This window comes from Canis lupus, chromosome 37, assembly GCF_048164855.1.
Source record: "Canis lupus baileyi chromosome 37, mCanLup2.hap1, whole genome shotgun sequence".
Classification (NCBI taxonomy): domain Eukaryota; kingdom Metazoa; phylum Chordata; class Mammalia; order Carnivora; family Canidae; genus Canis; species Canis lupus.
In genome coordinates, this window is record NC_132874.1 from 4,983,798 (window position 1) to 5,005,696 (window position 21,899).

At 37.7% G+C, this 21,899-nt stretch overlaps 1 long non-coding RNA gene across 1 annotated transcript; it reads left to right on the forward strand.

The window, feature by feature from the left end:
• Positions 1 to 11,829: 11,829 nt before the first annotated feature.
• Positions 11,830 to 13,817, forward strand: LOC140626117 (uncharacterized). The gene is made up of 2 exons (XR_012025332.1): positions 11,830 to 11,966; positions 13,018 to 13,817. It is a non-coding gene; the product is annotated as an uncharacterized lncRNA (long non-coding RNA).
• The last annotated feature ends 8,082 nt before the right edge of the window (positions 13,818 to 21,899 follow it).

Sequence of the window (21,899 nt, forward strand, 5' to 3'; positions counted from 1 at the left end):
CCTCATCTTGTTTGCCCAAATGAAAACAAAGCAACTCTTGTTCACATTTTCTCTGTGAGACCATCTGTCATCTCCCTCAACCTAATTTATACTCTTTGTATTTATAGAAAAATGAAGGAGGAGAAGAGAGGTAAACTGAAGAATTTCATTTAAAAGAAAGTCATCTTTAAAGTCTTCACTATTTCTGCCATTCTTTGATACCATTCACGTGTCCAAACGATTTAGGAGCATTCTGTGTCACTGCATACAGCTCTTCTTAACAACAACAGTCAAGTTGGACTTACTCCATCAGAGGCTTTATCCACAGCTGGTTGTCACAGTGTCCAGTGAAGACATGAGGACCAAGGTGCTGTCAGCTATGGCTGACAAGTAGATCCTGAGCTGACTTTATATTGCAGGGCATGAAAAGGAGGGGAATTGTGGCACTTGGCAGGATTGAGTTTGGTTGAGAATTTCTTTTTCCCCAAAGCAAGACAAAGAAAGCAGTGTTCTATGGAGCCTCTTGGATGCTCACTCAAGGCATACTGCTGTGCAGCTATTTTGCAAATGCAGAGAAATGGGGAATGATCGTGTTCCAAGGTAGCTGGAGGCTGCCTGTGCTCTTGACCAGGCTGCACCTCCTTGGGAAGAATGATTAACCTGCCATATGCTACAGCCTGGAATAGAATGATAGAGGAGGTGGCAGTGAACCAAGTCATAAGAAGGTAAATTAGGCCAAATCATAACACAAAAACTCACTACCATTTATTCATTAGTCAAATATTTTTTGAGTACCTTCTTTATGCCAACCACTGTTTTAGGCGTGAGGGATGAATTAATGAACAAAGCCAACAACAACAACAAAATCTACGTCCATGATTCAACATTCTAGCGGGGGGAAATGAAGCAAATTCTGAACACTACAAATTAATTATGTAGCATGGTAAAGAGAGTATCAGGTATCACAGACACAAACAGAAAAGGATAAAGAGAAACAAAAAGGTTAACAGTGAGTTTGTAATTTTAAATGGAGCCACACTGGGCAGGTGACAGCAGAGCCAAGAGTTGAAGAAGTGAACTATGTGGTTGTTTAGAGGAAGATTAGTCTGTGCAGGGGAGGAGACAGTGCAAAAGTCCTGAGATAGAAGCATAACTATGTTTATGAAGAGTCAAAGAGAACCATGTGTCTTGAATAGCTGGAGCCATGAGAGGCTGTAGAAAATGAAGATAAAGAGATAAGAGACCAGGAATGAGGACAGATTATATAGTCTTTTGGGCCATCTTAAGGACTTTAGCTTTCACTCCAAAAGTAATAGGGAGTCATTGAAAAATCTTGAATGGTATTAGATGAGATAACTTCAGTTTTTATAGCTGCTATGTCCTTGCCATGTTAAAAACAGCCTGTAGGATCCTAATGACTAAAGCACTGAAGATAGCCCTTTTAGTAAAATATGCATTATGTTACCCATTTTACAGATGAGGAAACTAAATCGCAGTGAGGGGTATTAGCTTGAACAAGGCCACACAGTGAATAAATGATGGATTTAAACCATGAAGCGAGCAATAATGTGTATTCCCCATGCTTTACAGCAATATTGATTCTGGTCTAATTGCACTGATGCTTGGGGTTACTAATGGGATCTTAAGTGTATCAGGAAATAGTCCATAGACTTGAACTAATTTCCAGACCATATATGACTGATGTGATTGAAAGCTTTGGCCAAACTTGCTAGCACTTTTAATTGTTAACCAATTTCCTACTTAAAAATGAAAGAATTCTCTGTCTCCCTTCACAAATGTATCTGCAGACTGCTATGTATCCTTTCATGAGGATTCCTGTATCGATGGAGAGGTCCAACCTTTGTTAGGTTACTAAAACTCCCTGAGTTGGAATGTTATCAACTTGTCGATAATAACTGCATCCTGCTTCTAAAACATGCAATATTTATCCAGAGCAAGGATAAATAAAAAATGGCCAAACTGAATAAAAGCAAATACCACAATGATGACCAGTGGTATTCAGTGAAGACTCCTTGCTGAAATAAATCCTCATGATTCTATCATGCAACAGCTTTTACATACAATTTCTTTGCCTTTAATTAAGAAATAGGCAGAAAGGCTTGTAGCAATAAAATCAATAAAGGTAAAAAATATACAATAATGACTGGAATCTTAAAAGTTTGGCACCTACCTTTGCACCACAAAGTTAAAAATAAAAAGTAGACTATGAGGAGTTTCTGCTTAGTTCAGGGTGAACTTTGACTTGAGGATGGATATCAAAAAGCAAATGTGGAGTGGCATGTGGGGTAAGGCAGTTGGTGGAGGGTCCCATTTTTCGTTTCAGCTCATGTCCTGATTTCAGGGTTGTGAGATTGAGCCCTGCATCTGGCTCCACGCTCAGTGCAGAGTCTGCTTACAATTTCTCTCTCTCTCTCTCTCTCTCAATCTCCCACTCTTTGCCCCACCCTACACTCTCCCTCGTGTGCATGCACATGCACACTCTCTCTCTCCCTAAAATAAATTTTAAATATATTTTTTAAAAAAGAGAAAATATGGGAAAAACTTTTCTGAAAATTTAAAATATGATAAACACCATGATTATTTTAGAAGATGATTTAGAGGATATTGTTCATTTGCCAAATTATCTGATTCTTTGCTTGCAGGCACTAGTTTTCAAACTGCTTCAATTCCAGACATCCTAAATATAATCATAGGTGATTGACCATGGCTTTCCTGTGTTCGATTTGCTAAGGGTCCTTGTCATTAACCAGAAACAAATCACTCAAACTCTAGGTCATGCTATTCTCTTCAGGGAAAAGTCAACTTTCCAAGGCTGTCCTAACATGCAAAAGAACTGAACTTCAAAAGTGCTAAAGCTTCACTTGAGGGAAGAAAACCATATAAGGCTTATGATGTATATCCACACACTACCATCTGAAAAGGTTTACTTATTTTATGTGAAGCATTAAAAAAAAAGATAGTAGCATCCAGATATTTGGCCTCACATGGCGAAGAACATCTGGATAATTGGATTTATTAAGAAAATGAATCTGAATGTTTGAGTTTAAAGAATAGTTCCTGTTCTTTGCTCATAAAAGTGGCCTTGAAGTCTTTAGGAAGAAGTTCCTCATGAGAAGAAATCTCATTAAAGTTTCAGTGTGACCTATTTTAAGCTTGACTGGAAAATACATAATTGTTCCATTTGAAACCAGGAAGTAGAGCCAGTCAACATCCTTTATAGCCAAGTCAATATAAAAAGTGCCTGTTTATAGATAGGTGCCATAACTTTCCACAGGAAAATTGACAGTTTTCAATTTATAACATCTGAATGGAACCACATTTGTATATGAAATTAGTTAAATAGGTCTCATTGCCTTACAGACACATTCTACCTATGTGTGTGCATATGCATTCCATTAAATTATTTTAACCAAAGAATCTTATAAAATCTGCATTTTGCCCTGATTCTGTCATAATTTTCAGGGAACTTTTCTGCCGTTTTATTTGTATTGCCCTCTGGAGATGGCTCTCAGCAGTTTATCCACCCCAATTTATTGTTCATATTTTGTCCTTGTTTCTTATTGATTCACAGCCACATGCAATTGTTTTTAGGTATGCTTCTATATTCAGCAATGTGATCCATCTTTCAAAACTATTTTACAAAGACCAGTGCTTTTGGACTCCTGAGTTCTGATGGTATTTTGTCAAGGCAGAGACACTACTTAGCCATTGAAATTAATTAAAATCATGGCAAACATTTCTGTGTTTGATCGACTCCCATCAAATTTCAGTGAGTAGCCATAATGAGGGAATTGCTTCTCTTTCTATGATTGAGGTGTCTAATTCATTTTGTTACTCAGAAATATTTTTAACTACAGAAATATAATTTTATTTTTTCCCTACACACACACACCCAACACACATAAGCATACATACATGACTCTAACCTAGACATGTCCCATATGTAGAGGAATTAATTCTATAAGAAAAAGTAGGGCTTTTGTGCATGTGTTTATTCCATCATCTGTCTATCTATCTATCTATCTATCACCTCTGATTATCTATATATTCCTAATCTATCCCTCTATACCTAGGTAGTATAAAATTAGATCTATATCTAGGTATAGATCTAGAGATAGAAGGAGAGATAGATAGATTAGAGATCTTTTCTTTTTCTCTAAGAAAAAGACGGGGGAAAAGAGGAAAAGACATGTTTAAATACATATCATCTTATTTGTATGGATTGGTTTAAAATAGACTGAACATTTGTCAACTTATCTTCCTCCCTCTATTCTCACCTGATGGCAATGTCCCCCAAAAAACATGAGGGTAGAAAAGGAGATAAAATTATATTATATCCCTTCTATTGCTTATACTTAAAACTCTAGTAAAGAGCATAGAAAATCAAACGTTGGTTCTCCATTAGTGTTAATTATAACAGTTTTGAATTTTTGCAAATAGTTCTCAAACTTGTTTCTTTCTCAGTGTGTGTTTGAACAAGCTTACAAAATAAGGTCCATTGGAAACTAGTTAGCTTTTTAAAAATGTAGCTTCTAATTATCTATGGTATCAACCACAGGAATTCAACTTATATTATATTCTGATAATGTCCTTTCAACACTGTGATTATTAGACCATCTGGTTTTCTTTCACAATCTGATTCTGAAGACAACTGTGTTTATTAAGGGCACAAGCTTTTGATAATTCAGAAACTTGTCTATAAACATGTGTTAGGGGATATGAGGTGGGCATGAGAAACAAAAATTATAGACACAATGGCTCGTATGTATTAAAACAGCAATAACAGCAATACTATACCTCCCTCAAATCAAGTTTTGATGGATAGAAGCATGTAACCAATTACCTTATCAGAGAATGGCAGAAAACCAGTTGTCCTGTTGAGCTGTAATTGAGAAGCCAGATGGCAGTCGGAGTGGTATTCCTTGGACACACAGGACCACAGGAGGCAGTGAGCCATTGGTTCGTATTTCTATTTGCACATAGCCAGAATTGCCCTTAGGAGTAAGAACAGATTTCCCAAGCTATGCATATCCCAGCAAACATACTTTGCTCTAGTACACAGCAAACAACAGATTCTGTTGTAACAGACACTTTCTAGTTTTCATGAACACTTCTAATTATTTTAATATAAGGAAAGGAGGTGAGTCCAAATACATAAATGATATGATGAAACTATGGGGAATAAATTAGTTGCCTAAGATCTCCATTTGGGTTGCACGAAAATGCTCATTTAGGAGTCTATTAATGTATTTTCCATGAATTACAACATTGTACCGACTCCATCTTCAGAAGAAAAATATGAAATCTCAGTTAGGAAACAATGTTTTGGCCCACATGGAAATGAATTAGTGAATCTTGGCAGATTATGGAGGTGTGTAAAGAATAAAAAGTTGTAGCAGATTTTCAACCAGTCTTCCTACATTGAGAAAGCATTCCAAAGCAGAACAAGTACATTGTGAAGGATTAGAAGCGTAGAGTGTGCCAGTTCCCTTCTCTGTGACTCTCCAGACATGTCACTTGTCATTTTCCTCCCTTACTGCAGAACCCTGTGTGAGAGGAGGGTCCAAAGTAAGGACAGCTACAGGGATGGGGCTCAAACAGAGCTGATTAGGATGGAGCTTCTAGTTGCCTAAGTGTGGGCAGGCTTTGCAGTAACCCAGCTGCATTTCCCCAGTGTGTCTGTGACAGAACTGCTCTTCTGGATCACAGGCCACACAGAGCCTTATGTCATAAGCACCTAGGATTGATTCCAAGGTGTCACACTCCATGCTTTGGCATCACATTTACAATCCAAAGAAAGTCGTTTGCCTTACTGTCTTTTGCATTCCTGCACAGAGGTACAGATTTGACAACGAACCAAGTGCAGAAGCACCATTTAGAAATACTATATATTGTGAAAAAAAAAAGTACATAGAAAGGATGTGATAGATAGAAGAATGGCTCCTCCAAAGACGTTTCCTTCCTAATCCATAGAACCTGTGAATATGTTGGCAAGGAGACCTTGCAGATGAAATTAAGAATCTTGAGGTGGAGAGATTATCCTGAATTATCCAAATAGCCCTGGTATAATCATATGGGTCTGTAAAAGTAGAGACTCTTTCCCAGCTGTGGTCAAAATTACATGTGACTATGGAAAAATGGTCAAAGACATGCAATGTTATTGGCCTTAAAGATGGAGACAGAGAGCCACAAACCAAAGAATGTAGTGGTTTCTTGATGGCTGGTAAGGAAAAGTATTCCCCAGAAAGTAACATAACCCTGCTAACACTTTTATTTTCACCCAGTCAAGACCCAGGTTAGACTTTTAACCTACAGAACCGTAAGACAATACATTTGCAGTGTTTTAAACCAAATGTATCATAACTAACTATGGTACCAAAAACTATTATGGTGTCTAATAAAACTAAATTTATATGTTATCAATGACAATTTACAATGTCTTTCCAACAAATTATACATTGGCCCTCATTTTAAACTCATAGGATCCTTTTTTCCCGTAAATATCCCATTTCAATCTATTTCTTTTTAATGTTTGAATCAGCATAAGGATGGGAAAGAGTGGCTGTCTCAAAAACTAAACTCAAACACTAACACTCATTAAAAGGGAGCATACATTTCGAGTGCATATGGAATATTCTCTAAGATAGAGCATATATTTGGCCATAAAATGAATTTAAGTATATTTAAAAAGATGAAAGTTATGCAAACACAAAACATATGTTTTTTTAATCACAATGGAATTATATTAGAAATCAACAATAGAAAAACATACGTAGAAAATCATCCAATATTTGGCAATCACATAATTCACTTTAAGTAATCCAATGGTCAAAGAAAGGTAATTAAGAAAGAATTTAGACCAAATGAAGATAAAAACAGAGCATATAGACATTTATGGGATAAAGTTAATGCAATATTTTGAGAGAAATTTATTTCATCAAATGTTTCCATAGAATAGAAAATAATGGTCTAAAGCTAATTATCTAAGATTCTACCTTAAAGCTAGAAATAAATGAACAAATTGAACTCAAACAAGCAGGAGGGAGCAAATAATTAAGATAAAATGAGAAATTAATCAAATAGAAAACTTCTGTTTTCTGAACCAAAACAGAAAAAAAAAATCAATGAAAGCAAATTAATTCTCTGAAGATCAATGTAACTGACAAACTTCTGGTCAGATAGATCAGGAGAAAGAGAAGATAGATATCACCAATATCAGAAATAAATGAAAGATATCACTATACATTCTATGGACATTAAAGGGATCATAAGGGGATATCATGAGCAAATTTATGACAATAAATTCAGTAACTCAGACAAAATGGGCAAATTCCTTAAAATAAACAGATTATTAATTTTTTTAAGATTTTATTTGTTTATTCATCAGAGATACAGAGAGAGGCAGAGACATAGGCAGAGGGAGAAACAAAGCTCGCTATGGGAACCCGATGCAGAACTTGATCCCAGGACCCCAGGATCACAACCTGAGCCAAAGACAGATGCTCAATCACTGAGGCATTCAGGTGCCCTCAGACTACTAAATTAAATCCAAAAAGAAACAACCTTAGTAGTTCTATAGCTACTAAAGAAATGTAATTGATAATCCAAACAAACAAATACTTCATACAATTAAAAAAAAATTCCAGGTGCAGTTGACTTCATTGGTAATTCCTACCAAGAAACTTAAGGAGAAACATTACTTCCAAATAAAATATTGAAGAAAAGGGAGAAGAGGAAGAAGATGGAGGATGAGGAGAAAGAGAAGAGAGGACACTTCTCAAATTATGTAATAAGCCATTATTCTGATAAAATCAGACAAGGATATTATAATAAATATACAGATATCTCTCAGGAAAAAAGAAAAAGATTTTTAATGAAATATAATCAGAGAAACAAAATGGTTATATAAAGTTTTCCAGTGGAGTTCATCTCTGTAGTAAAAGTTTGTTCAATACTGGAAAAATCAACCAAGTACTTCACCATACCAAGAGACTAAAAGTAAAAATCATATGGTTATTTCAATAAATATGCAAAAAGCCTTTGATGAAATTCCACACCCATACTAGGAGTTTTCTTAACCTGACAAAGGGTATCTATGAAAAATCTATATAGCTAACATTACTCTCAAAATTGATAAACTGTATGTTTTACCTCAAAGACTTGGAAAGTGTCAAGAGAGGAGAAGATGAAATAAAAGGCATACAGATTTTAAAGAAGAAACTAAGCTAAATTTTTTTGATCAAAGAACATTATCATTTACTAAAATAATCTGCTAGATCCAATAAGTAAGTTTATGTCACAGGATACAAGTTCTATCTATAAAATTCAAATGCAATTCTACAGACTAGCAATGAAAACTTGGAGATTAAATTTTAAAAGAACATTTATAATAGCATTATACTGCGAAAATATAAGAATAGCTTTAAAAAGCCATGTGCAATATCTGTGTTTTATAATTATAAAATATTACTGGGATAAATTAAAGACTTAAATCATTAAGACATAGACTGTACTTAAGGATTGGAAGTTTCTATGCTATTAATATATCAGTTCTCCCACAGTGATATATATACACACATATATAATATAATATATATATATATTTAAATTCAATCAACATTGACACAACTTTTGTATCAATTAATTGACATTTCTTACACTTACATAATCATATAAAGGACATAGAAAAACCAAGATAATTTTTAATAAGAAGAGCAAAATTTGATGACTTGCACTACTTGATTTCAGAACTAATGATAAAGCCACTGTAAGCAAGGCTATCTGGTATTGACATATAGGTCACTGAAACAGCATAGGTAAGTTCAAAATAAATGCATACGTGACCATTTGATTTTTGGCAATGTTTCTCAAGTAAAATCAATAGGGAAGGGATGGATACCTTTAGAACAATTGGATAGCCATACTTACTTTATACCAAATTTTAAAAACTTAGTCAAAATGGATCATAGGCCTAAACATCAAATTCAAAACTACGAAACTTCTAGAAAACACAGAAAAAGCACACACACACACACACACACACAGTATTTGGTTATACAAAAATTTCTTTTATAGCACAAACCATAAGAGAGAAAAATTTATTTTGGTTAGAGTATAGGGAGTTTTGTTTACAGTATTGAAAAGATAAATATCAAAATTGATTATGATTTTGGAGATGATCTCCTTTCAAAATAACCAACCTAGAATACCCATTTAGGACTTTATGATCATTGTTGAGATCTAGTTGTCTATCACATGGTTTTTATTTTTACTTTTATATATTATAGCTTTTGGGATGCCTGGGGCTCAGTGGTTGAGTGCCTGCCTTCAACCCAGGGCGTGATCCTGAGGTCCTGGGATCAAGTCCCACATGGGGCTTCCTGCATGGAGCCTGCTTCTCCCTCTGCCTGTGTCTCTGCCTCTCTCTGTGTGTCTCTCATGAATAAATAAATAAAATCTTTAAAAAATATTATAACTTTTATCTCAACTAGATATAAACTCCTTGTGAGTCATCTTTGATACATCTTGCTGACATGATGTAGTAGCTAAGGTGATACATAAGTAAGCTAACTGGCATTGATCTGTTTTTTTTTTTTTTTTTTTTTTATTACATGATATCTCTCAGGAAGAAGTAGGTCACCGAAAAGATGGGAAGACAGGGATGGAGGTTTTAGCAATAGACAGGGGAGGCACAGGCAATAAAAATCACAATGTTTCTCCTCTCTCCCACCTCTTTTTCAGAACAGTGATGATCTGGCACAATGTTCCAACTCCATCTGAACAATGTGGCCCCTTTCACTTCAGCAATCCAAGATTATGAAATACACTCAACGGGATACTAAAACTTCTCAGGATGGTGATGATGATTTGTCTTTTTGTTCATATGCAGGTTGATGTCTTGTTATTTTTCTTCCTCTTATTCCAGCTGTAGTCCTTCACCATTATCTTCAAATGTTAGTTGCTTATACAAGGAGATTTGTGCAGGGATCTTAGGACTGACAAAATTTCTTTGTATTAGCAACTGATTATTAACTGTAGGTATTTCAATGGCAATGGAGAGATTAGAAGAGAAAAAAGAACTAATATTTACTGAACTTCAGTGCTATGCAAAGCCCTTTTATAAGCTTTATCTTGCTCAGTTCTCAAAAATCTCATAAAATACTGATGAGTTAGGTATGATTCCAGTTTTAAAAACAAGTAGGGGTGCCTGGGTGATACAGTCCATTAACCATCCAACTCTTGGTTTTGACTCAGGTCAAAATCTCAGGCTGGTGGGATCAAGACCCCCACCACAATCATCCCCATGGGCTCTGAGCTCAGTGAGGAGTTGGCTTAGGACTCTCTATCCCTCTGCCCCTCCGCCTTCTCTAAAATAAGTTATTAAATCTTTTTTTTTAATGGGGAAATAGTGCTCCAGTGATATTAAGGGAACATGACCACACTCAAGAAGACAGCAGGCAGCAGTTTTTATTTAAACTGAAATCTGAATTCAGAGCCTGTGCCATTCTGCTACTTCACCCTGCATCCAGGAGGATCAGGAACCTGGGCTCATTTCTCTGGCCCTGCCAATGAATGAACTGGGGCAAAGATGGTGTATTAGTCATATATTGCTGCATAACAAATTATCCTAATTCTCAGCAGATTAAAATAGAAGAAAATGTTGATTATCTCACATGGTTTTTATAGATCAGAAATTAGGGAGCAGCAGTGTGAAAAAATACTCAGGGGATTTTAATTTATGGAGATGATGGAGTGACAACAGGAAGATGCTAATGCCAAGAGAAAGCGGTCTTGCCGCACCATGCAGGGCTGCATGGAGAAGAAGCACAGATTCAGGCAGGAGGCAGAAAGAAGGGGAAGGAGAAAGTAGAGCCTTTACTGTGTTTTCTGCAGGAAAAACAAAGCAGGACAAGGGATAGCTAGCCCTGAGAGATAGCCTCTCCCCATCAGGCTAGGGAGACTTCAAAACATCCTAAAATGTCTTTAAAAAAACATTAATAAAAACATGATCCATAAACGGTTTAGCTGGGTGGCCCTAGCTTTGGGCCTCTCATGCAGTTCCAGTTAAGATGTCAGCCAGAACTGCAGTCTTCTGAGTGCTTGAGAGCATTAGAGGATGCTCTTCCAGGATGGTTGGTTCACACGGTGCCAGTTACTGGCAGGAGACCTCAGTTTACTTCTGTATAAATTTTCTACCACTTTGTAACAAATTGCTTCCAATGTAATGGCTTAAACCAACACAAATTTACTATTTCACAGTTTCCATGAGTAAAAAGGCAGGGTACAAGTTAAATGGGGTCTTCTTTTTGGGTTCCTTCCTGAGGCTGAAATTGACATGTTGGCTAGGCTGTATCTCAAGCTCAGAGTCCCATTCCATGCTCACATAAATCCAGCTCCTTGTGGCTATAAGAATGAGGTCGGTATCTTCTTGCTGGCCAAGCCGTCTTGTTGGCCAGCCATCTCTCCCAGCTCCTGAGGGCTATCCTCAGGTCCTACACACATGGCCCTCTCATAACATAGCAGCTTATTTCCTCAAAGTCACATGCCACCACCACCCCACCCTCACCCTACCCCCCCTGCCAGAGCATGACAACTTACTTCCTCAAAAAAATCTCTCCAGTCTGCTATGGCAGTCTTAAATAACATAATCATGGGAATGAATATCTATCATCTTTTCTGTAGAACCATAATGGTCCTGAGAGTAATCTAAAATCCCATTCCTATGTCCTGTCCATATTCAAGGGGAGGGGATTATACTGGATGCGTAAACCAGGGTGTGGGAAGCTTGAGGACCACAGAATCCTGCCTGCCGCACTTCACTGACTTTCCACAGACATGGACACATGGCAGTTGGCTTCCTCCAGAGTAAGCAATCCAAGAGCAAGCTAGGAGGAAGCTGCAATGTCGCTTATGACCTCGTCTTCAAGTCATGTGCTGTTATTTTGGCTGCAGCCTCTTCTTTAGAGGTAAGTCTCTAAGTCTGTCTTACTCTCAAGGACAGAATAATTAGATTCTATCTTTTGAGGGGAGCTTATAAAAAAATTATGGATGTATTTTAAAACCACCACAGATGGCATTTAAAAATGTTAGCTCTTTGTCTCATTATCTACAAAATGAAGGGTTTAAGCCAGTTGGTTACTAAGATTCTTGAAGTATATGTGCATACATGTTTATATATTTGCGTTTAAAGTAGCTTCAGTTTTGTGCCTCCAGAAGGGAGAGTCACTGGCAAGGGGTATGGTGACTCTTTCTAAGGAAAGATACGTTCATTTTGAAATCATTGGTCCTGATTTTATACTAATGCCTTTTCTTTCAAAGTGAAGATTTATCCTCATTTCTGTAACTTAATTAACAGATAAAAACTCATATTAATGGCTTAAATGTGTGCCGGTTGGGGAGGGGGATTTGTCACAACATACTTTCCTACATCTCAAACTGTCAGATTGTGGTTCCTTCTTTCTTTGCAGGAAGATTTTTTAATAAATCACTTTTCCTTCTGAGATAATGGGGAGTTTTTACTTTGTCTATCTTTGTGAAAGAAAAGAGGAAAAGTGGGGAGGGGGAGTCAGTTTTAGTCATCCTGACCACTCTGATATTCGGGGAAATAGAATAATCCATGTCCAGTTTTCCCATCAAAAAAAATTCTGTGGTTTATGGCACATATTTTAGACCCATTACCTCATGGATTTAGTGGATCATGGATTACCCAGCATATAATTCAGGAACATTACCTCATGAAGGAAACATCTTTATTATAAGACAGCCATGTTTCTGAAACATAACCTTGCCACGTGGTTGCTACATGCGGCTGCCTAGAAATATACATTAATAAAAAGCCTTGATGACTAAGATACCCGATCTTAGACAAAACAGTTCCTTGTGGAGGGCCAAATGAGCTAGCAGTATTTCTCCCTGACATTTTGTGAATTAAATGCTGCTATGCAATCAAAGAGTGTATTTGCCAGGGAAAAAATTTCCATTAGAGAAAGCTACAACCACTTCTTTTCTTCTTTGCAGAGGTTTCTAAAGCAACAAGAAGCTGAAGTTAATCTCAGAGAGTATGGTCTTCTCAAGAGTCTACCCAGCTTTTACCTGGTATTAGCATTGTCTATTAAAAAATAAGTTCAAGTTGTTAAGGATGTTTAGGTCTCTGCAGGTCAGCCAAAATTCAAGAGTAGGAATCCAGGCACTCCTTAGGGTACCACCATCCCAGGAATACTAAAAAGCCACAGTGGCACAAAAATATCACAGAAATATAATGGACGGAAGAAGAAAGTTGGATGAAACATCCTGAAAATCTTACTGGAGGTGGGAGTAGAAAAGTCATGATCGTGTGGTGATGCCCAGTTTTTAGACAATTTACTATTTGACAAAACTGTACCGAACAGTATATCTTCATTATCATAATCCTTATTAGAAAGAAACTTCTCTTGCTATATGCAAATTCAAACAGAAAGGCAAATCAAGACAAGTATCTTGCCCACATTTACTTGACTAGGAAGTAGCAGAATTAAGGTTCCTTTCAAGGAAGACCGATTCAAAACTTATACTTTTAAACATGGTGTTAATATCATCTGATAACTGAACTGCTACTAAGGAGTGTAGTCCAGGAGAATCCTGAACTTCTGATTGAGTGGAATACCTAAGCTGTGCCACAGCCTTCGATAGAACTAACTTTTGCTGTTCTCTGACATGACACCTAGCCTCACCCTTAAAGAAATGGAAAGAATAAAGAATATCTGTTCAGGACAAGATTTTTTATGAGTCCGTGTTCTTTCCTATAAAAAAAATTACATAATAAACAAATCTCCAAATCTCATGGTTTCTAACGAGCAACATGTTTTTGTTTGTTTATTTATGTTCTCTGTGGACTGGTCTATGAGTTGAACAGGAGAGCTCTACTTCAGATCAGGTTGTGGACTTTTCCACATGTAGTCACTGTGAGCATCCTTGGGCACATTTGTATCATGATGCATAGCAGGAGTAGTAAAGCCGAGTGAAACCACACAGGCATATTTACAGCCTGTGTTCCCAGAAAAACTGTTCACACTCCATTGACCAAAGCAAGTCATGGTCAAGACCGAAGCCCCTGGGCAGAGAAAGCATTGCAAGGGTGGCAAGTGTGCAATCTGCTTCTCATGCTACGGCTTTTATCCCAGCATTCAGAAGTTCAGAGGGTGAGGACTTCTCTTTCCCATAAGCAGTTCACATTGATACCATCTTGTCTCAGAAATCTTGCTCCTCCCAAGTTCTGATTAACTGCCCAAGGGAATATGATCCCTTTGCCATTGAGAAAACCTTCTCTTGGCCCTCACTGCACTGTACTGCATCAGCCAATGTTCTCATCTGTATGCCACCCAAATGTAAGTTCCTGGAGGGCAAGGATTTAATGTAGAATATCTAGATCAGTATCTGCAACTCTTAAATAAATGTTATTTCTTTCTCTTCTTCTTTACAAATATATCCCTGGTACCCAGCACATTTTCTAACACACCACAGGTACTGAATACTTACTTGCTGAACAGTTTCTTTTTTTGTGTGTCTTGAGAGCAAGTATGACCAATTTTTTTAAAATGTGAAATCAGTGCTTTTATTTATTTATTTGTCTTTTTCTCAGGGTTTGTTGAGATATATTTGACATACAACATTATGTATATTTAAGGCATATACAACGTGATAATTTGATACATGCATACACTGTGAAATGATTACCACAGTAAGGTTAGTTAATACAGCCATCACCTCACATAATTACCTAATCAGGGGATAAGAGCTAATAGCTACTAATGGTCCACATCGGATCAGGGCATCACATATTGTATCACAGTTGACAATAACAAAAATCATGCTGTTAAGTTTTATACTTGAGGAATCAGAATAAATGACTTCCCCAGGATCTGACAACATTGGATTAGAACCCAGGTGTGCCCCTCACCGTCAGTTTTCGTACACACGATGATCATGAGAGTTGAGGCAGTTATAATGGTAAAATAGGCAGGCCTCACTCAATCCAGGGGTAAGAAACATGTCTTTGCTCTTGGTTTATGATATGTATCCTGCAGGGTACTTACTTTCTCTTTTTTATAGTACTAGTATACTCTTGATTTAAAAATAAGTAATCATAGGTATGTACTCCAAACTCATTTCAAACCCAAAGATTGGGTAACCCCCAAGCCCTGTCTACCAGCCAAGATTTTTGCCAATTGGATTTTCTAGCAAAGACAGAAAATTCTATTGCAAATTTGTCTTGAGGTTTATAACTAATAACTATTGGCAAGATTTAGGAAGACAAACATAAAATACATACTCTGTAGCAAAGCACCCTCCTGAGTTGCCTTCATATTTGGTAGCAAACATTTTGAGGGCTTTTATACCTGCAGTGTATGAGCCCAACTTCTATGATTCAGCACACCAGAATAACACGTGTTAAAATGTATTACCTTTACATTGTATCATGCTTGCAATTTTCCATTGTATTAGCATTTATTTTCAATAACTCAGAAAGTTTTTAATGCTTACAGATTGAATTTTTAGCGTGCTGATGCAAAGAAATAAAAATTAAATGCACATCATTTTTAGTGGTATCACTGAAAAATAATCATAAACTTTTTGTGAGAATTGCAGTTTTGAAACCTTCTGCATTGTCTTCTTTTTAGAGGGAGAGAGGGAAAAAAGGAAGAAAGAAAACGTGAATGTTGATATTTGAGTTTTAAACTTGAGCTCTAGTCATACATTTTCCTGTAATATTTTTCCTTAGGAGAACCATGTTTTTTTAACATATTTTTAATAATGTATTCTTATGTTAAATATTACTCTTTACACATGCTTTAGGTTATGTTCTTTCACTCAAACACACAAGATCACCTCTTCCACTAGAAAGCTTCATGAGCAACTTTAATGCCAGGCTTCCTGCTGCAAAGATTTGAAAGTCTGATACTGAATACGCAGGTTTTCCCCCTGTTTCATTGTAGACACTTTTTTGAATCCTGGACTCTTGAAAGGATGTGGGGAGCATCTCAATAAATCCAGTCTTGCTACAGAGAGTCTACATATGTATGTATACTTCCTCACCTTCCCTTCCAAAGGCCCCTGGAGCAGATGTTTGCAGATTGATTTATGCTCCATTATATTTAGCTGTCACTTCACCTGGAACTGAAAAGCAGTCATCTCTGGAGGAAAAAAAAATGACAGTGGTTTAATGAAGTGCATGGATACTAGCAATGAAGGGCAAGGAAATAAAGTTCGTTTGAATCTCAACCTGTTATCATAGAAATGTAAGAATTTTTTTTTCTGTCAGGTGTTCTGGGAACAAATTTGGAATGTGGGATTCACATTCAGAAGGGGTTCTCGCTCTGCATCCTATCTGCCCCCCTCAACTCCTCAAACACGGCTTTCCATTGCACCTAATAGGTCATGGACACCAGCTACATTCCTACCCTCTTCCGAAACCCTATTCCTAACGTTGGCTGCCAAATCAACCTGGAATCTTTAAAAAAAATAGTAGAAGCACATTTTTTGGAGCATTTGGTGGCTTCATTTGCCCCTTTACATTCACCTCCCCCCCTTATCAGACATCACTATGCAAAGGCACACGGCCAGTTTACTCCTGGACAAGTAGCCAGTCACCAACAGGGCCATGGTGGAAAGCTTTCTATCCCTCCCTGCCATCTTTACCCGATTCCCACACATGTCCTTCATTATGGACACTGAAACTGTATGGAGTATGGTTTGTTTCATTTTCTATTCTAGTGCTTCCTCTTCTGCAGTACAAAATCTCCTGTTGGGGGGGGTGTAACACTAATCTAATTGAATTTATGGAGGAGGTTTCCTTTCTGATTAGAGGAACCAGAGCACAGGTTACAAATGCAGGTGTTAGCTGTCTAGGATTTCTAGGTGAAAAGAGAAAAATGGATAAAATGGAGGGGAAAAGTGGAAACTGAAAGTAACAAAGACACCACTTGGGGCACCTGGGTGGCTCAGCTGGTTAAGCATCTGACTCTTGATTCCAGCTCAGGTCATGATCTCAGGGTCCTGGGATCAAACCCCACATCAAGCTCCATGCTCAGTGGAGAATCTGCTGGAGACTCTCCATCTCCCTCCAGCCAGCCCTCTCCCCCACTCTAAATAAATAAATAAATAAATAAATAAATAACTTAAAAAAGAAAGAAAGCACTAAAAATGCATTGGAAATGTCTGCTTTGGACAAGCTCTTTTCTTTTCTATTTTTTTCTTTTTTTTGCACAAGCTCTTTGCTCTAATATTGTGACTCTGCTAACTTGTTCTAACGCTCAGTTCTAGATGCTTTTGGACATCTCCATATATGTGAAACTCTGCTCTTCAAATACAATACCATGTATTGAAAACCCGACCTTTCTCTTAAATTCCTTACCTCAATGAGCAAATAAAACTTTATTTATGGTTCTGTTTCAGCATGTACTTCATGCTTTGCACTGTACAGCAATATGTACAGTCACTGTTACTGAGATTGGATTACCTTTGATTAATCCTTGGAATAGCAATTTTTCTCTTTTCCAGGGAAACTCATCCATGGTCACTGGAACAAATAATTTCACGAGTTTAGGGAGGTTTTTTGGGCTCTGAGTGGCCCAGTATGACACTGAGAACATGAGGTGTGAGGTTGGAAAGGCTCATCTTACCCAGAGAGAATAGGTGTTCTGCAAACACTCTATCAAGACCCCAAAACATCATTTGGCACAGGCTGGCCACCCACTTCAGCCATTGCCCTTCACCTTTTACAAAGCAATATCTTAGTTTCATCCAGAAAAATTCATGCTTCCCAATGTTCAGGTTGAACTCATGCCATTTTGATTCAACCACCAGTCATTGAAAGCTTACTGTACCCCAGGCTCTTGCTGGGCACATTAATATGCTAAAGCAATTTAGTCTTTACAAAACCACTCCGAGATAGGCACTGCTACACCATTTTACAATAGGGAGTATTGGAGTTTAGAGAGGTTAAGTGAGTTGGTTCAAATTAAGCATCTAATAAGTAAACCAGACTTCAAATTCACATCCAGATGTGCTGATTCCGTGTCCAACATTCTTTTCACTTAAATCACAACTGCTCCTCAAAACAGATGCAAGTTGTGTCCATTCTTATTTGATTACTCCCATCTGTTTATCATTTTCCAAACGTTTGCCATTGAAGATTGGGCTACAACTATCAGATCAAATTTGAAGTGCTGTCTAGCACTCTCTGGACAATTTTAGCAAATGTGACCAGTTTGATCAATGAATTCCAACACACTAGATTTCAGCTCTCTTATTGTAAAGATGTACACTGGTGGATAATAAATCCCGATGTAATCAAGAGATCAAACTATTACTATAGTGAAGTGTTTCAGAATAGTTCTCTAAGATAGAGAGGGATTGTGAGCCTGACCCAGGTAAGAAAAACACTTTATTTCATCTGAACCTATTTTTCTAAACTCATGTGTATGTTCTGGAAGATTGCTGATGTAGTACCATCTTTACTGTCTAATTAAATACCATACATACCTACATGTTGGTTTGCTTTTGAAAGAAAATCCCTTCCTACAGCTTTTGCAAATAAATTTACTTGAGACAGGGCAGAAACCATAGTCAATTCTTAGACTTTTGACCCCATCGGAGAGAATAACACAATATATTTAGTGATGGAATTGGGTGGGGGCACAGCAGTGGTAAAACATGGTGCTGACAGCCTGTCTTGATCAAGAATATTCTCCATGTGTGCTTTGCTGAAACATTTTCAAAGCACTTTTTTCCTCTATTCTGAAAGGTGTTAAGTATCTCAGAGTGCCAGAAACACATCATTCCCGGCCAACTCTAGTGAATTTTTTTGCCAATATTGCATTTCCTCCTTCCTGCCTGAAGGTATGAGGCGAACAGAGTTTAAAAAGTTCTACAGCTTAGGAAGGAAAGCTCATATTTTATTTTTTCAAAACGTGGTTTATATGCCTTTTAAAATCGCAAGAGATCCCCCACAGACCTCTACTCCTCAATGTTTTCTCGTGGAGGTAGGCCACTGTCACCTCAGGGGAGCAGTTTGATCGTAGACATTTCCTACACCCATTTGGTAGACAATCAAGCATCCAGAAAGGTTTTTATCATCTCAACTTATACTAAGTAGATCTTACTGTGTATAAATTTTAACTCTTGTGATCACATTTTTAAGTATCTCAGAGTGCCACTTAAGAAGATGTGGCTTTAAAAGCTTGTCATTGCACTTAGGATGAAGAGCCAAACACTGACTACTACACAAAGGCAACCTTCTTTTCCTCTCTATGGTCCTCCCCACGTTCCTCATCCCATTCCTTCACCCTGGTTAGCTCTTACCTTTCTGTCAAAACTCATTGAATTACCACTTCCCCACGGACATTTCCCTGCCACCCTCAAATAACAGCCTCAGAACTACTAGTAAATATTTCCATAGCACCCAGTAATTTTCCATCAACTATCTTATATAGTTCTTGCCATAGTTTTAATTTAACATTTATTTGCATAATTTTTTCATATGCTTATGTCTTCTTCACTGTACCTCATGAAAGTCATAAAAACCATGTTTTTTTCTCTCTGTCTTCATTTTTTTAAATGATATTTTTCAGAGCCTATAACAATGGCTGATACATAGCAGACAACATACATTTGTTCAATAGGTGAACAAATGATTGTCTTGATTTTCTTAAAATATTTTATTTATTTATTTATTCATGAGAGGCACAGAGAGAGGCAGAGTCACAGGCAGGGGAAAGAAGCAGACTCCCTGCGGGAAGCCTGATGTGGGACTCGATCCCAGGACCCCAGGATCATGACCTGAGCCAAAGGCAGAGGTTCAATCACCGAGCCACCTAGGCATCCCTGGATTTTTATTTTTAAAACTCCTAAACAAGGTGAGAGTGAGCATTTTGCTTTCCCTCCCTTAGGAAAAAATAATCATTTTAACCGCTCAAAACTTTGAATATTTTTCACCTTTAAGGCAGAGACTGGACCAAATATTCTATACAACTCTATGGTTTCTTATGCTATCTGATTATTTAAAATATTTTTGGAGTCACATGATATGCAAACAAAAACAGTAGGTCCTAGAGATACAAAAAATAAGGAAGCCCTTATTCCTGCCTTTGGGTTACCACAGTTTTACAGAGAAACTGAAAGAAAACACACTGATTTAACCATAAGGCAATGAGGATGAGCATGACAGGCTATAAAAGATGTAACAAGTACATAGTGGGGCAGGAGCATCTCGGGGACCACCCTGGGGGTGAGGGGTTTTCACAGAAGTATACACCCAAGCTAAGACCTGAGGCAGGGCAGCGTGGCTACTACTTTTCCAGGCTAATAAGCAAGGGAGGGGCATTCCAAGTAGCAGGACTTGTGCAAGCAGGGCCGGAAGACACACATCCATGGCGAAGCCTGGCTGTTAAAATTCATTTGAAATTGATAAAGTTTAAACCTTGCATTTGGGCTCAGCAAAGAAAGAAGAAGAAGGAAGCTGGAGAGAAGGCAGTGGGGTGAGGACATGAAAAGAGTTTAGTGGTCAGTGTTGTTAACACTCCATTTCACAGTTGATCGAAATCTTTTGAATTGAACTCAACATGGGCATTATTAATTAATTTTTTTTCTGTTAAGAGCAAAGAGACAAATGATGACTATCATCCTCAAAGAAGTGATAAGTCTCATTTACTGTACTCTCCAGGTGTTCCTTCATCACCATGGGAAAATAGGTTACAGATCTTAACAATTTTCTAAGGGAAATTTACCCCTAAATGTGATCATAAATTATATCACATTAGAGAAAGGAGAACAGTATTATAACAAATGTATATTTGATTAAAATGGGTTAGAATTAATTTTGCTCTAGTTAGAATGATTTGGCCTTAAAAATATATTGACAAGCAATAGCCCCACCTCAGATGGAAAAATTTGGGGAATGATGGAAATGGTGCTGAGCCCTTCTTCTGAAGTTAGGTGTGTGGGTGTAGATGTGTGCATAAGTTTATGCATGTGTGTGCATGTGTGTGTATGCGTGCATGTGTGTGTATATGTGCATGCATGTGTGTGTGCACGGGGGTGTGTCTGCATGTGAATGCATCCACGTGTGTGCGTGTGTGCGTGTGTGCATGCCCACGCGCAGAAAGGCAAGGATGGAGTGAAGGGAGAAAATAATTGAAAGAATTTCACATTTAGGAGTTGCCCAAGGCTCCATCCTGGGCCCCCTTCACAGCTCATTTTATGTTTCCCTAAACAATTTTATTCACATCCATGGATTCAATCAATCATCACTTATCTGACAATGAGTCACAAATGTTTATTGTCAGGCCAGACCTACTTTCTGAAATCTGAATATAATTTCACTACACACTCAGTATCTCTCTATGGGTGCTTCAAATTAGCAGTCTACACTAAAGTTGCTACCTTGTCCTCCCATATCCACCCAGTGTGTTCTTCCCCCAGGGTACCTTACCCTAGTAAATGCCACCACCATCTAGGTGGGGATGAAAGCGTCTTCCCACTGCCATTTATTACACTTATAATCCAACCCATCAACACGTTTGCTTATTTCTTACAATGTCTCTAATCTCTTCATGAATCTTTACTTCCTCCTCCAAGCCAGCATCATCCCTCTTCTAAATTACAGAGTGGCCTCCTCACTGAGAGGCCCCCCCTTCCATCCTACCACCAAAGGAATCTTTTCAAAGTCAAATCTCATCATGTCACCCACCTCCCACCACTGACTCCTGACCAAGAGCCTACGTGGCTTTTCCCTCCTCCTTGAATGAATAATAACCTGCAAGGCACTGCATGGTGTGGTCACTACGAACACTATTTATTTGACTTTCTTTTCCATTCTAATGTTCTCCTTTCCTTCATTATGCCATGCTTCCTTCTACCTCAGG